This window comes from Melopsittacus undulatus, chromosome 6 (genome assembly GCF_012275295.1).
Source record: "Melopsittacus undulatus isolate bMelUnd1 chromosome 6, bMelUnd1.mat.Z, whole genome shotgun sequence".
Lineage (NCBI taxonomy): Eukaryota > Metazoa > Chordata > Aves > Psittaciformes > Psittaculidae > Melopsittacus > Melopsittacus undulatus.
This window is the reverse complement of record NC_047532.1, coordinates 48,804,146-48,820,167: the sequence shown is the minus strand read 5'-3', so window position 1 is coordinate 48,820,167 and position 16,022 is coordinate 48,804,146.

Sequence of the window (16,022 nt, the reverse complement as noted above, 5' to 3'; positions counted from 1 at the left end):
GCTGTCCCTGGAAGTGTTCAAAAACTAGATAAGGCCCTCAGTGACTGGTTTAGTGGACTTGGCAGTTATGGGGTAACAGGTGGACTTGAGAATTTTAAAGGTCTTTTCCATCCTAGTTGCTTCTATGATTCTATGATTTCTGGATTAGTAGGATCATGGGATGGGCTGTGGGAGGATCCATCTTGCTCTAAAGCCCCCTTGGGATGATGCTGTACTTCTCGCAGCTACGGCAATGGGTCAACCAGTTGGCACACCATTTTTGCAGGCTAGGTAGAAAATGGCTCCAACTGGGAGTGTTTTCTTATAACCTGCACTGATACCTCCCTACAATAGCAAGGCTCTATGCCCCTCGCTTCTACCTTGTCTAGAAACCTTTTTCCATTTACCTGGGCTCTTTTGTTCATCCCTTTCATATTTTTAAGTGCATGTGATGAGAGGCAAACTTTATTTAAAACCTTCTCTTGAGTTCAGTCAAGGAGCTGCCTCCTGTGTTCCCTTGCTCTCCAAGGGCTGTTTGCTTTTGTAATTAAAAATAAAAGGAATAGAACTAATTAGGCCTTGTAAAGCTGGCAGAGCAAAACAGCCAGGCATGCGGCTAGCTGAGTAAGCTTGCAGTGCCTGGAGCAGACTGGTTGCCTGGCATAGTTTGGGGTCTATGGTCATTCTTATTCCAACCTGTCAATTAATCAAGGATTTCCATTGAGATTAATTTTTTCCCATGTTTTCATGCTCGCTCCCTCTCCAAAGACTTTTGCAAGTTCCACTCTGAAGTTTCCTCGGCAGAAGACCAAGAGAAGAAAGCAATCTCACCTATAAAATGGTCAGTAGGGCTTCTCAGCTGCTGGCTGAGGAGGTACACATCTCTCTGTGTGAGATGGGCACAGAGGAAGAAGCCAGAGATTAGTTTGTTTGCTAGATGTTTAACTTGACAAAATTCATAGCCAGACCCACTTGGTTTGTGGGTTGTTGACAGGCTGGCTAGAAAGCCAGTGGTGAAGTTTGGGGATCAATATAATGTTATGGCTCATGATCCAAATTCCTGTCCAGTGGTGACAATGTGCAATATCTCTTGGAGGGCTGATGTCTCGTGAGTTGACCCCAACCCTGCTTGGGAGGGAGTTTTCCAGCCCTTTTCCCCCCTTGCCTTTTTAGCAATACACTTGGCCATGCTTTCTACAGCTCTTTGGCTCTCTATGCTACAGGTTGCAGAGAAAAGGCATAACATGGGTTGAAAGCTGGGGGAGTTTCCCCAGTGTGTTTCAGCCCTTGCATATGACTGACATTCCTGCTGCCAAAGCCATCTTGCAATGAAATAATGGTGTTTGTACAGACAATGGGAACTTTTTTCATGGCATCCTCTTCCACACCATATTTATTATTTACCTGGAGTCTATAATATGCAGAGATTTTCACTGTCAGTGGGAATTATATGCTCGTTTGTATTACTTAGATATTTCAAAGGGCTTAGAGAGCTCAAGATGTTTTTTGAATAGCACCAGCTTTTTGGGTTTCTTGGCTTCTCCACCTCAACAATTTTAAGCAACTGTTTATGCTAATTGTGTATCAGATACAGCATCTGATTTACCTGTGAGCTTCTTATAGTAAATTTGCCTTTGCTTTCTGTACTGCTCTGAGCACAAGAAGTGCATTAAAGCACTGAGAATTCTGACAATGGATATCTCAAAAATAACCAGTGGAGCTGGTGGCTGCTGATGACAAGAAATATTTGTGAAATACTCATATGAACTCAGAATCTTTTTAACATAAGGCAGAAGCAGAAATGATGGCATTGCTGAGCAAAAGAGGTTAATGCAGCACTTCTGCTCAAAAGCAGAAATGCCGGTAAGTTCCTGATGTTGTTCGAATATAGCAGGTTTACAAATCTAAATGAGTAACCAAACTGAAAGAGCTTGAGCCTTTGTCCTGAGCATGGAGAGTATGGGATAGCTGGGTCAGGCAGTGAATTGACAGTGTTGTAAAATTGTCTTAGTGTTTTAACAAAGAGCATCTAAACAATGCCAACAGTAGAAGCATCTTCCAGGGTTTTACCCCTGTGTCTTCCTGAAGAGGCATTCTGTAGAGTTAGCTCTTTGCACAGTGACAGAGCTGCAGTCAGATTGTAGAATCACAGAATATCAGATTGGAAAGGGACCTCAGGGATCATCTGGTCCAACTTTTCTAGACAAAGCATGATCTGGATTCTGAAGAAGGAATAGGATGGCACTGGTTCAGGAACACTTATTTTTCAGAGGGTGATGCAGTTTACCCCACCAGCCACAGATGCACAATAACCACATGTTTCAGCCAGGGCTCAGAATCCAAGTGACAAGGGCAAGTGACCCAAGCTTTCCAAACTGGCTCTTTGCAATACAAATAGCATTATCCCTGTCATCAGACTCTTAATTTCTCCAATCCCACTGGTTCTTCAATTTGAATGGTTGCTGTTTTCTTGCTTCTAGTAGTACAGCCTGTGACAAGAAGCTTGCTCTTCTACAGTACATTGCTGTAGTTCCTGCTGAAGTCCTGCATGTTATGGCATCTGCATCGCTGAGCAGAAAGGGAAAAACACTCCTTTGTTGAGCCTCATGTGCTCAATTGGAAAACATCCCAACTCCTACAGCTTTTCCAGAAAAGCCCTGCCTGGATTCCTGGTATACTGCATCAGGGACTTGGTGTTTCTAGGGTCTACATTTCTTGCAGAGAGCTGCTGCGGAGAGCAGGAGCCCCCTCCCTTGCCATGGGAACTAGTAGGTGCTTCTGCTTTGCTGCCACAGGGGCTGCAAGCAGTCACCAGCTGGTGGGTACTGCCCAGGCTGGGGGCTCAGCACTGGGCAACCCATGCAGCCAACCCATCTACCTGGTTTGTCTTGAGGGACAGAAACTGCCCTCCGCTGCTGTCTGGTTCCTCAGCCAGGCCCAGGGGCAGGTTTCATGTCAGAAACCTGAATTCTCATGTTAAGTGTCCTAGGATTTTCTGTGTGTTCAGGTTTTGCTTTATGCTAAAAGTGGGTTCTGCTTACTTCCTGCCTTTCTTCTCTACAGTTGTCCAGGTCCTCCCTCCTCCTTGAGGAATGGTTTCCAAAGCCTTGCATCTCCAGTTCCACCTAACCACACTAAGCTGTTCCTGACCAGTACAGCCAGGCTGGGTTAGATGAGTTGGTGGCACATTCTGGGACATTGCACGAGTCCCCCATCCTTACCATGGTATTTTTGTACTTCACCTGCCACATCATAAAATGCCATATGTGCAAAAAGTACATCACTGACTCTTGTCCAGGAAGGTGAAGGATGTGACTGACATAAGAGCTGCATTTTCACATCAGGGCTGACAACAAACAGTCAAAGTTAAGGACTTCCATCTGCACTGCCAACAGATTAAGGGGCATAAGGACAGCTTTTGCCAATGCCCTATGGTTGGCAGGTGGCTTTTACTGAAAAAAGAAACCAAACAAACATATAAACAGAAGAAAGTGACAAGAGCTCTAGTGTGCAGGAGGCAGGGAGGGAAGAACAATACGGAGTAGCTGGTGCCAAGCTTTCCTATTTCTCTGGCTTCTAGGAAAGACCAAGCTATGTGAGAACGGCTTAATGCTAGTACCAGTGTTCTCCCCTGCCATGGATACACCTCCCACTGCAGCCAAGGGCTTTGACTTTTAATTTGGGAACCACACAGTAACTTTCAGCAGGTGGGAGGATGGGATGCTGGTACTCCCAGCCCCGTGCTGCCCTAGCAGGAGAGCAGCAGGGGAGCTGTGAAAACAAGCTCAACCAAGGGGAAAAAAGCAAGAAATAGAATTCGTATTACAAGGTAAACAGTATTAACTCCATCTTAGGGGAGTAGAAACATCACAGCAGTTGTAGGCTTTTCTGTCCACAGGCTGTGGAAGGGCGGTGGAACGCACTCCACCCTCCCCTTGTGTAACACTTCCCACGCAGCAGCTGTAAATAATCATTTACCTGTGTGTGCTGCTCTTTTGCTGCTTTTTTTAGGGCCTTTCTTCTTAAATGCAGCTCCTGGAGGGGTGGTTGCACTGAGATGAGTGTGGCACAGCCTTGGCACTGGAGCTGGCAGAGCAACTGCCACATGCAATCAGAGCTAGAGCTGGTGGCCCTGGGTTACTCCTGCAAGCAAAGCTGCCAGCTGTAGTAAGGGGGATGGGAGAGTGTGGGCTGCATTTGTTGTTTTTCCAGTGAAAACAGCTCAACAATTCATTTTAATAATTGTTTTTCCCAGACCTGCAATAGCATTTCTCCACACTTTGCAGTTCCTTAGAAAAAGGTCTGGTAAAAACACATTGACCAAAACCCATCTGTCAGTGAGCCAAGTCTGCTTGTATACCTAACTCCAGGATTCAATGCAGGTGCTCTGGGGAATTGTTTGAACCTTTTCTGAATTCAGGTGCTCAGAAAGGGGAAGACATTTTTTTAATGGGTAAAAATGCCCTACCACTGATCCAGACCTTTAGGTTGTCTCTTTTGTGGGGGGTTACTAGCCCCTGGCATAGTGTAGCGTGACATAAACATCCTTTGGGGGTGCGCATAAGAGGGATGCTTGGGGAGCATGAGCAGAAACGCGCCCGTGCCCAAGCACACAGCTCTGTGCAAGGAGCAAGGGAAGCTAAGAAGTAATGAAACACTCTGTTGCTGCCTTGCTTAGGGGAGGGATGTGGCCTTGGCCCAGCAAGCAGAGTCTCACAAGAGGGAGTCTAACTTACAGTGCCCTGTAATTTGCTGATGCTGTAATATGTTTAGCTTGGGGAAAAGACTCTGTTGATGTTAATATATTCACTCACATTGGAACAGTGGTATGTTCCATTGGCATGAAAAACAACACCACACTGGGCTGTGGTTGGACGATCCTTGTCAAAATACTGGAGCAGCAGCTCAGCTGGGGATAAGCTGTTGGGAGCAGCCTCCTGGACCCTCCAGAGGCTCGAGGTAGGATCTGCTGCAGTAACACTCACTTTTCATTAAGAACTAATGTCCAGGTTAATTAGACTCAAAGTGTCAGTACTGGATAAAGCAATATTTCCCTAAAGCTTTTGAACTGACCCCAGATCACCGATGACAATGTCAAAAAACAAAGCTCCACTGCCTATCTGCAACCTTTCCCCAAACTGCTGCTTTTTGAGCCCAGACAATGATGGTGAGGGTGTTGTTAGTACTGGTGATGATAACAGAAATAACATGAATGATCTCCAGGCACAGACTGGGGTGCCAGGGTGATGCACCTTTTGGAGACAATGGACAGACAGACATGCATTGAAAGTTAGTAACTACCACTCTATGATCTGGTTCTGCTTTGGGATACAACATTGCCACAGCTCAAATATGCCTTCCAGTTTGCCTGATAGATTTATTAATAATTATTTACACCTATGCAGCACTAGAGCTCATGGGACTGCTCCAGGCTGCTTTGTGTTTAAGGGTAAGTTTGCAGCACTATGCCTTGCAGACAGAGAAAATACTTGTTAGAAATTCAAGCTAACTCCAGGGCAAGTATTTTATCTCCATGGGATTTACATGGCTCTTTACAGTTTTATCTGCACACCTAAATTCTTCATCACACTCAGATCAGCCTAGTGGTTTAGGGCAGTGTGTTCATTCTGCTTAGCAGCAGGCAAAGTATAACCTTAAATCCCTGAAATCAAGAGAAGTGCCTACAGATCTGTGAGGCTTTGAACTTGTGTCTCCTGTCAACAGTGCTGGTGCTTTAACTTTCCATCTCCTCCTTCACAAATCCATCATGCACTTGGGGAACTCTGTATGTGTTGGCTTGGGACTGATCAGCTGCTATGAGTTATTTGGCTCAGGCTGCAGGCACAGGATGAAGATGGACCATTTTATCCGCAAGCTACCCTGGAAAGGCATCCTTGCTGCATCCTTGTTGGCCATGTGCTCTTGCATCCTTTTTGCCAGCTCTGAAGCATGCTGAGCTGAACCAGGTTTGTCACAAGGGTGGTTAGCCCAGCAGAAACCAGGGAGCACAACTGAGACCCTTCAGCTCAAGGGCAAGGGAGAAAGGCAGAGCAGTGGGGTAGGACGATGCTTTTGGCTCTGGCAAGCCCCAGCCATGGCAGGCCAGCAAAGCTCCCAGCCATTCTGCAGAATTGATCAGAAGCTGGAGCAAGTAAGAGTCTGGTGTTTGATGCTGCAGAGAAATGACCAAGCTTTCCTTGCACGCACCTAATGTGGCTGAAGGCATGAATTAGTCCTAATGCAGTGCAGCTCTTATCACCACAAGACCATACTTAAATAGGAATTTCCTTACAATTTTTCCCCAGAACCAGGCTCAGGCCAGCTTTGAAAGGTGATGACATCATGACCCAAGTTAGGAGCAGATGAAAACTTCCTTTACAGAATTGCACTTTGCATGAACTTTGTTCCAAAGAAGACAGATCAGATTGAGTTAAAACCATTAATCACAGCCATAGCAGTAGTTAAAAATGTGGCAGGCCTTTTATAACTTGTTTGTTACCATAGACCACAATGTCAATATTGCAAAAGTGTAGTTTGTTGCCACCATAATCAAGTTGTCTAGCACTGAATAATGGACCAGTGGAGGTTGCCTCTTTTTATCTTGGCATACACAGGGCTCAGCAGTGTGTGTCAATACTGAGAACACTTGAAGGATTGCATTGCTTTGTCTGTGTGGACCCAAAACCACAAGGGCCTTGGAGGGGATTCAAGCTGATTCGTAAAGTAACTGCTCTAAACCAGCTTACCCCCTCCTAACATTGGCAAACTTGCTTATCTATGTCTTGGCTTTCAGAAGTTAGCCCTCCCTTTCCTCCTATTATTCACCTGGATAATGGAATCCATGCTGTGTGAAAGGAGCAGTGACACACTGCAAGTGAACTGGCAGAGTTTTCCCTTGAGTGTGCTGCTAACCCCAATTCTTCCAGTATTTATATAGATGGCATTGATCCCAGTGCCTCTGAGCAGTGGCTTCAGTTTAGCTGTGTCAGGTGCTGTACAAACATCTCAAAGCTTGAAAAAATATATAATGTATTAAGGGTGGGACAGAACCAAACATATACACTTAAATCAACTTGCTCATGCATGACCAAAGCACAGTAATAGTTTTGGTGAAGCAGGAAGTATTGCATTCAGTGTCCCTGAGCCTGCACTGGGAATAGCAGTACTAGACTCCCCTTTGGGGTGCAACTTGGCTGTTTGTATTGACTTTAAAGAAGGGATACCTGTGGAAATGACAGGACAAACAAAGCACAGAGGGTCCTGGGACTGACCACAGTCCCATCCCTCTTTTGGTCAGTAATGTATTTCTTACAGAATAGCTATAGATGACACATGAAGTGCAGGGCAACCTCTGCTCCCTTCCTGCCAGAGGAGAGATGTGCAAGTAAAGCACTGTGAGTGGAAATACAAAGAAATTTAGAGAAAGGCTTGTTTGGGGCTTCCCTGTGAGATGAGTAATTATGCTTTACACTTCCTGGACAAATGGGAGCTAAAAGTGGTAATTACAACAATCATCACATTCCATGGGAGATTCTTTCACTTTTTGCTTTCATTCAGAACTGAAAGAAGTTCAGAAGAAATGCTGATAAAAGTTAAACACTCTTCCTTCTGCCCCTGGAATTCATCTGCAAAGCAACACACAATGCAGCTATCAAGACCCAAAAGGTTCCTCTCAGAGTTGTGCATTTTCCTCTTGAAGAGCAATTGAGGTGATTTCCTGCAAAAGGCTGTTTCTGCTCAGTGTCTACAGCAATGCTTTTCTTCTCTGGATAGATGGCCACACATACTTGCCAAGATCACTGGTGCACTTGCTGCTGGACGTGCTATAACAGTCTGGGATGAGAGAAGGTATCCCTCTCCACAGGCATGACACATGGGTCTGCTCCTAACACCAGAAATTCAGCAGCAGCTCTCTTCCTCTCTGTGCTCCTCCTAGTTCCCTTGGCAGTGCAATCTCTCCCATGTCAGAGATTTTTTTCCTGGTGGATGTTTCTGTGTGGATTTCATTCTGTTTGTGGAGGCTGCTGTGTACAAACCAGAGGAACGGGGTGGGAGCAGTGTCAGCTTCCCACATGTTATCACTGGTTGTCCACAGCAGGTGGGGAAGGGAGGCTCTGGGCTCCATCCAGCCAAAAACCTGTGGGAAGACTAAGGATGGTTACTATAATGATGGTATCTCCTTCCAGAGACGACCAGAAGAATGCGGTGGGTGCAATCTGGGACACATTCCCACACCCGCCTCTGTATACTTACATTCATTCATCTTGAACATCCAATTAAGCTTGATGGTAGCAATTAAAAACCCCAGCAGTATCTGTTCTTACTCATCTGTGAAAACCAGTTAGTGAGACTCTGTTACAGATGATCAGTCAAACTTTAAGTTGACAGGTGATGTTAGTCTCTCAGGATAATTCTGTCTTTTGGAAATGCTGCACGTTTGTCAGTGTAACATAGCACAGCCCAACACAGGGAGCCTTCCAGGAGGGAGAAGTTTAATTACTCAGTAGAGTGGAGAATGGGTATCCACTCTGATTAGGACTTGCAAGAGTAAAAGTGTGTTTGTGTGAATGTGTGCACACACACAGGTGATATACACACACTAGATTACCTTTGCAAGGGCGAATTCCAGCATGTTAAACAGTCACAGTGTCTGCTTGAAAAAGGCTTCCAGTGGCATCATAAGAGTAATGAAAGCTTGGGACTGCCGCTATTTGTGGGCAAATTCTGTTATTTTTATATAGGGTTCCCACAGGAAAAAAGCTAAGTCCATTTGTTTGCTGTAACAACACAGGAAGGGAAGAGGTTTTCCTTTTATCCTGCTATTACAGCTACCTTTGTCATCATATCCCTTTTCTCATCAGGTTGTGGTCTGTATTCAAACTAGCAAAGGTCTTGTCCATAGCTACCATTCAGTAAACAGTATTAAGTTAGAGCCAGTTTTTATCTAGATTGAGTTAAGCAAGCAGCAGGTCAAAGATATAACACATTTACCTTTCCTTATGCTAGAGCAGGAAGGGGTGTATTGGACCCCATTATGAAAGGGCTTCCCTTGGTTCTGATAATAGAATCTCCCAACTGCAGCTGATCAAATAAAGCCCTTGAGGCCTCAGATAAAATGTCCTAAATGTAGTTGACAAGCTTCTGACAAAACTAGTTGTGAGCCCCTGCTTCATTTGGGTGCTCAAGTCAGTTCAAATCCAGAAATGATCCCAATCTTTCCAGACTGTTACTGTTCGAAAATGCCATCACATTTTCAGATCTGGAAGTGCCCTGAGGCAGCCCTTGGCTACCAACTCCGGACTTTCATCAGCCACCAAAACTTTGACTAAGCCCTTTCTCCTTTTGGATAAACAAACCACCCTTTGCCTCCCTGATCCCCATCCAACACCACAGTCACCTCAGAAAATGAAAGCAATTTACCGATCTCAATGGCTCATTTCCCAACATAATATTCAATGCTGTGAGTCATCCGAAACGACCCTCCCTGTTTCCCTTAAGGTCAGAAGCAGTTTCAGTGAGAAGGGAGCAGGCAGGGCATACTGACTGGTCACAGCACCTGCCATAGAGTGCAGGTGGAGGAAGGCTTCCAGCTTCTGCTCTCTGCCACAGCTCCTTGATGGCACCACTCAGGGGATTATATTCTTTGCATCAATAGATGTGCTTATCAGTTCATCTGCACTGTGGCAAAGTAGTTATAACTCCACCAGAATCAGATGCCAGAGGATCATAAATGAAATCCAAAGTCCTACCATAATGTGGAAGCAGGTCAGGTGAACAAAGATCAGTAGCATTGCCCAAGCCTTCTTTTTAAATTACTCTTTTTGGATGCAAACAACTCAGTTTAATAAATGTAGATGCTGCCCCAGGACTCAACATAATCTGGGTGACAAATGAGGGATGCCTGTAAGGTAGGGAGTGTTATCTAACTTTAGAAACAGTTTAATCTCTTTCTTAGAGCTACAAGGGGGACTTTTCTTTGTGTTTCTGTCCTCAGACAAACTTCCTTTGTTCTGGTGCAGTTTTTCCTCCCCTGGAATTTGTTGTCCCAACTGCCTCTCTCGGTCATGCTCAGGCTTGCTCCAATGTCAGTGTCTTAAAAGTCTGATGAAACCTTAATGATGCCCGCTCCCCTTGTATGTCTGTACCCAGCCATCCAAAGAGAAACCACAGAGCCTTTTCCTGAGACCTTGGCCCAGCAGCATCACATTGGGAGCGGGAATGGAGGGATCACACTTGCTGAAGCTGGGTGTTTGAGTACAAGTGCTGCGTGACTCAGATGTTCGGAGTGGTGGTTAACTTGCCAGAAGCACGGGAGTCTTGTCTGAGTCCCGTCTGTCTTGATGAGTGTTTTCACACCCAGGCACACCTTGAGCGGTGTGGAGGACTAGGAGCCACCCAGCAGTCCAAGGCTAGGGCACTCCCTTGGGAGGATGCTTGCAGCATCCAAACTGACCAAAGCAGGAACGTGAACTGAATCTTCCACCTCTCACGTGGACATCCCAACTGCCAGCACCTGCACAGGCTGCCCTTGCTCAAGCTGGCCCTATTTTCAGCATAGAGCACGCCTTGGGCAGAGGCTGGGGAAATGCTTGTGAGTTTGTCTTTAAAGTGTGCAGTTTCAGATGCTCCTTTGCAGGAGCTCAGCTCTTGAGCACCTTGGCGCAGTTTGGTGAAAGCTTGGGATCCTACTGGGTACATGGATATCCCTGAGTGAGGAACTATGGCCCAGGATCCTAGTCCATTCCAATCTGAGACAAGTCAATCAGCAGTCTCGGTGGCTGACTCATCCCAGCTCTCCCATTTGACTTTACTGAGGAGCACCTCTTAAATAATGGTGTGATTTCAGACTCGAGTGAATAAGACTTGATAAAGGTGTCACTCTAGGATTTATGGATTTAAGTGCAAGCTTAACTGCTGCTTTAGTCATTGTCTAAAGGGCAACAGCAAAATACAAAGTCTAAGGCAGCAAGAGACCTGCTACAAAACTCCTCTTCCATTTCATTGCTGCTCACAGAGCTTCACGGCCATGTCTCCATGCTAAATCAGAGCAGTCTGAAATCTCCTGTATCATTATTAACCCTTAGCATGTTCCTCTACACATAGAAAGTCCTTTTGCAAGAGGTAGGATGAAGCCTAGAGAAAAAAGCCACCCTGTGTTCAGCAAGGGAATTCTCTCTGCTAATGTCAGAGCCTTGTTGCTCAAAGGCCCAGTGTGAGGCCAGTTTTTTTCCACGAGGTAGGAGCTGCCATCACTGGAGAGAGCAGAGATTCACCTGACCTGGAGAAGTTGTTTCCATCAGTGCTGCCTGCACCTGCCTGTGCAAAACCCACTTTGAAGTTACAAGCAGGGAGAGCAGGAAGGAACTGAGTTCCATTTCTGGTAGAGTGTGTACCTACACCCTCACCCTGCTGCTTGCTTTATTCTGCTTTGCATTCATTCCTGTGCTTTGCAGGCACAAAACTCAGGTTTCAGGAAGCATCTCATTACATTTTCCATATTTTGAAATGTAGTGACTCACTTCAGCTGAGCCAGCCACTGCTTTGTCCTTACCCTGTGTGCTAAAGCAAGCACATGGCTCCCTCTTACCCCATGACTGGCCCCCGGAGTGCAGGGACCTGGGGGTCCAGTCAGCAGCCAACGCTCATCACCTTCCCCCTCAAAAAATGTCCCTTTGTGCCTTTTAGACACAAACGTGAAGGTACATGAAAGGGCAGTGGGTGGGGGCTTGGGCTGAATAGTAAGCAGCAGACAAACAAGTCGAGCAGGTCTGTGGAAGAAATTCAAGGCGGGCAAGCCAAAAAGATCAGCAAGGTGAGACGTAATTATAATCCCTCTAAGCTGGGACACGAGGAGCCAACGGATGCATGACACAAACATCAGCCGTGCAGCCCTGTTACACCAAGGGGAATTAGGCCCCAAGTAACAACATGTTTACAACTTCACATTTATCCCAACCAAGCCAGCCCTGTGATAATGTAACTGTCAGCACGTTGTACCTTGGCCAGGCTAAAATAGAATCATAGAATCATAAAATAGTTAGGGTTGGAAAGGACCTTAAGATCATCTAGCTCCAACCCTCCTGCCATGGGCAGGGACACCTCACATAAAATCTTTTTGTGTGCAAGATGAAATGAGGAAGAGTGACACAGGGACATAGGGCAACTTCTATTTAATTTTCCTGTCTTGTGTCCTGTCCTGAAAATATTGTACTGGAGAGTGATTTATTCAGGATTTTCCCCCTATTTTCCATTGCGTGTCATGTGCTTTGCTGGTGTATTGATGATGAAAGGAGTGCAGAGCAACAGCTCACATCCAGCAAAAGTAAAATGAAGATTCAGAGACCAGGTGAACGGTCCCTAAACCTCCGCTACACTGTTGGATAACAGAGAGGCTGAAAGGTACTTTGGTTTTCACCAGAAAATAGCTTATGGAAGCATCCTGCTCATTAAGCTATCCCTCATTTTTTTTCCTCTCTTTAGCTGTATGAAGTTTGCAGTCTTCCCAGCATGAAAGATGAAAGGATGAAAGATGGATATTGGAGCCAATTGCCCAGACAAAAGCTACAAGGAAACTCTATGCTATATGCTAAGACAAAGCTTAAACTAAATGAGCATCATCATCAGAGTGAATTAGTGAAAGAAAGCGGGAGAGTTTCAAATTTTCCACTCGCTTCAGATAAGATCTGTTTTTCCACAGCTGAAAAGGGAAATCAAATCAAATGGGAAGAAAAAAAAAATAAAAAAAGAAGAAAAAAAAGAAACTGGGTAAATGCTGAAAGCTTTCAGGCTTTGTTCTTTCATTACAACGAAAAAAAAAACCAAAAACAAACAGGGACACATCTGCCTCTTTATAAGTTATATTTAAGAGCTAGACCCTTCTTCATTTTGAGTCAAGGGAATTGTTGCTTTTGAGCTTGAAAAAAAGCAGAATCAGGGTCATGATTTTAAAAAAGCTTAAATCCCAGGCATGTTTTAGAAACAGATTCAAAAGCACATGCTCACTGCAATTATCTACGCCTGCGGTGTTTTCGGACATGTGGACTTCAGGAAAACAATAGCCAGCCCTGTTATCAGCACAAAGGAGGATCAGTTTGGAATTACTGTACCTGTAATGTCACAGCCATCAGCTCTGAGGGTTTCCATTCCCACTGTTGTTCAGCTGTGAATTTACTTACAACATTCCTGAAATTAAAAAAAAAAAAGGGGGGGAGGGGAAATGGCATTCCTGGCTGAAGTGTGGAGCTGGCACTGTCTAAATGGTAATTCTTAGCACAGCTCTTGCCTAAAACCAGGGGGATATTCTGCCAGTTTAAACTGGTGGCTTTTGGATCAAGAAAATAAAGTCAGTTGGGGAGGACATCTGAGGGTGCTCCAGCTTGAATCTGTGCACTGCCCAAGGATGACAGAGGTGATGGATAAATCTCCATCTGCAATATTCCCATCACTGTTTCCATCTGTTTAAAATACAGGACCATGATGAACCACTGCAGCTCCAGAAGATGGATTAATAGAAAGTTTTGGAGAAAATGGCAAATATCCTGATGCTACCTGGTGTGATCACTCATAAGGCACTCATATCTTGGGTAGCTGGGTTGGGCTGGTGAGGAAGTATCTCTTGGAAGCCCTGAGCTTGTTATTTAGGTTAACTACTTGTGACTCTTATGTATTAGAGTTCAAACACTCCCAAGGATAATATTGTTGAATCTCAGAAAGTTGGGTGGGACACGGCTAGGCATGGGCGGTCAAGCCTTAAGGATTGGGGGAGGGAGGGTAAAGGTACTGGTGGATATTTGGTGAGGTTTAGCAGGTTTTGGCTCCCCAGAGCAGGAGGCTCCATAGGAAGCAGTCCCTCTGTGTTGTTTGCACTGCAAACTATGCTGTGCAGGTGGTAACCTTGCTTAACCAAAGTGCCAGAAACCTCTTAAAAACATCTTTGAGATGTTGGGTCTCTGTTGCAAGGGCTGCAGATCCTCAGTGCCCCAGGCCTCTGTGCGTGACTGCTGCTGTGGAGGCAGAGCACAGGGCAGCTGGTTGGGGGGGGGGGGGGGGGGGGGGGACGACGACGACGACAGGCACAACAGCGGTATCTGCAGCAGCCATCTCGGCTCCTTTCATCATCGATTGGGAGAAACTGGGAGGAAGACATGATTCACCTGACCTGCCTGAGCACCAGAGGGTCGTAGCCCTTCTGCCTGAAAATTGCCCTGCCAGGCTCTGTTTCCACTGCTCTGCCTGTCCCAGCTCACTGCCACTCCTGGCTTTGGCTGGTGGTCCTTGACACCCAGACCAAGGCAGAACACTGGCACATCCCTGCTGGCAGCTTGTGCTGTGAGTGCTGCAATGGGACAGAAGCAGCAATGCAAGACAGCACCCCCAAACCAACACCCTTCCTCCCACATGGGTGATCCCTTGGCACCTTGTCACCTTTATCCACACAATCTCAGCATGCATTTAATTTCTCTTATCTTCCAGAGGAGGAGCTGAAATCTGCACCAGATGCGATTCATGTGCCATCACGGTGGATAAGCCCCATGCTGGTAACAATTAACAGTCACTTACGTAAAACACCAGATTTCTAGGGTCTTGAGAACCCATGAACTCATAAATCACATGCAGAGTGCTCAGGAGCTCCTGGACCCTGATGTCAGGCTTTCTATTGCCCCAGGCTAACCAAAATTGTGACATAGAGTGGCAGAGAGCTAAGGTAACAGTCCTGCCAGCGGGCTTTCCACTGTGTGTGCAGAAGATACTCATACCTTCATGGCAGGCTTATTTTGAGAGAGAACTAAGCCAGTAACACAGGACTTGGGATAGGGAGGAGTTGGGGGGACAGGGGTGTGTATGTGTGATCCTGGAAGGGAGGAGGCAGGACATACTGTACAGAAAGGGGGATTTGGAAAGAGGGAGTGTTTGGAGGCTTGACTGGGGAGGAGAGGCTGTTGTAGGGCGAGAAGGTGACAGTGGAACGTGGAGACTGAGAGATCAACCTCACTGGGCTGATGGGCTGGAGCTGGGGGAAGAGCCAGCAGAGGAAAGAAAACCTGGCAGGCAGTTTCCCAGCTTTCAGTCGCAAATGAGCAGAGGAGGGAGGGGCTCTAAAGACAGATATGCAGATCCACTAACCTCTATCAAGTTAACCCTTCTCTAAAGACCTACAGGAGCCAGCTCTGACGCTTCATCCTTTTGTGCCTGGTGGAAACACACTGCTCATTGCTAACTTGGCATGTGCAGGGACCAAGTGAATAAAGCCTGATGTCAGTGGGAAGAGGGTGCCCGGTGCCAGGCTTACTACCCTGGGGCTCCTGGCAGGGACAACACTGAGTCTTGATGAACCTGGATAACAGGGTCCAGGTGAACCAGTCCTGCAGGGAGCCCAGCAACGCCAAAAAGCCATCTTGTGCCTAGCAACTATGCACTCGTTAAAGTCAGCTTAGTTCTCAGCCAGAAAGACCCCTCTGATAAGTAAGTCAGCCAGCTTCATATTTACCTTCCAAGGCCATCCAGCACTGACATGCTTTGCAGAGCCAGGCCCCGCTCCAGTGAGAGTGGGAGTGCCCGGGAATGCTGTGGTGGGGAAGCAACAGGATTTATAGCTGTTTGCAGCAGGGGTCGGGTGGGTCACCTGAGGGAAGGGGGCCTCCCAGGTCCTTTTTTCCTTTTCCAAGAAAGGCGTTCCTTGTGTAGCCTCCCGGATAGTTGGATCCTGCAGCCCCCTCCCAGCCAGTGGGATAATTTCAGAGCAGCTGAGCCTGGGAAATGGACCCATGGGTCGGGCTCGCATCTCACTGGAGGCAGGATCCTGGGGGTTGCAGGGAGCTCGACAGGGAAATAAGCCAGACTCTGAATGAGTTCTGTATCACAGAGCATTTCCCTCTTGCCAGCTGATCATCTCTTTGCACACCCCCACCTTCCTGGCTGCTCTCACACTAAACAACAAGAAGAAAAAGGGACTTCTTTTTTTTTCTGGTGAAATAGGGCGGATGCCCAACCCGGGAGGGGTGCATAGGGATGGGCTATTTTCTGGGTGCAGTGGCTTAGAGAGA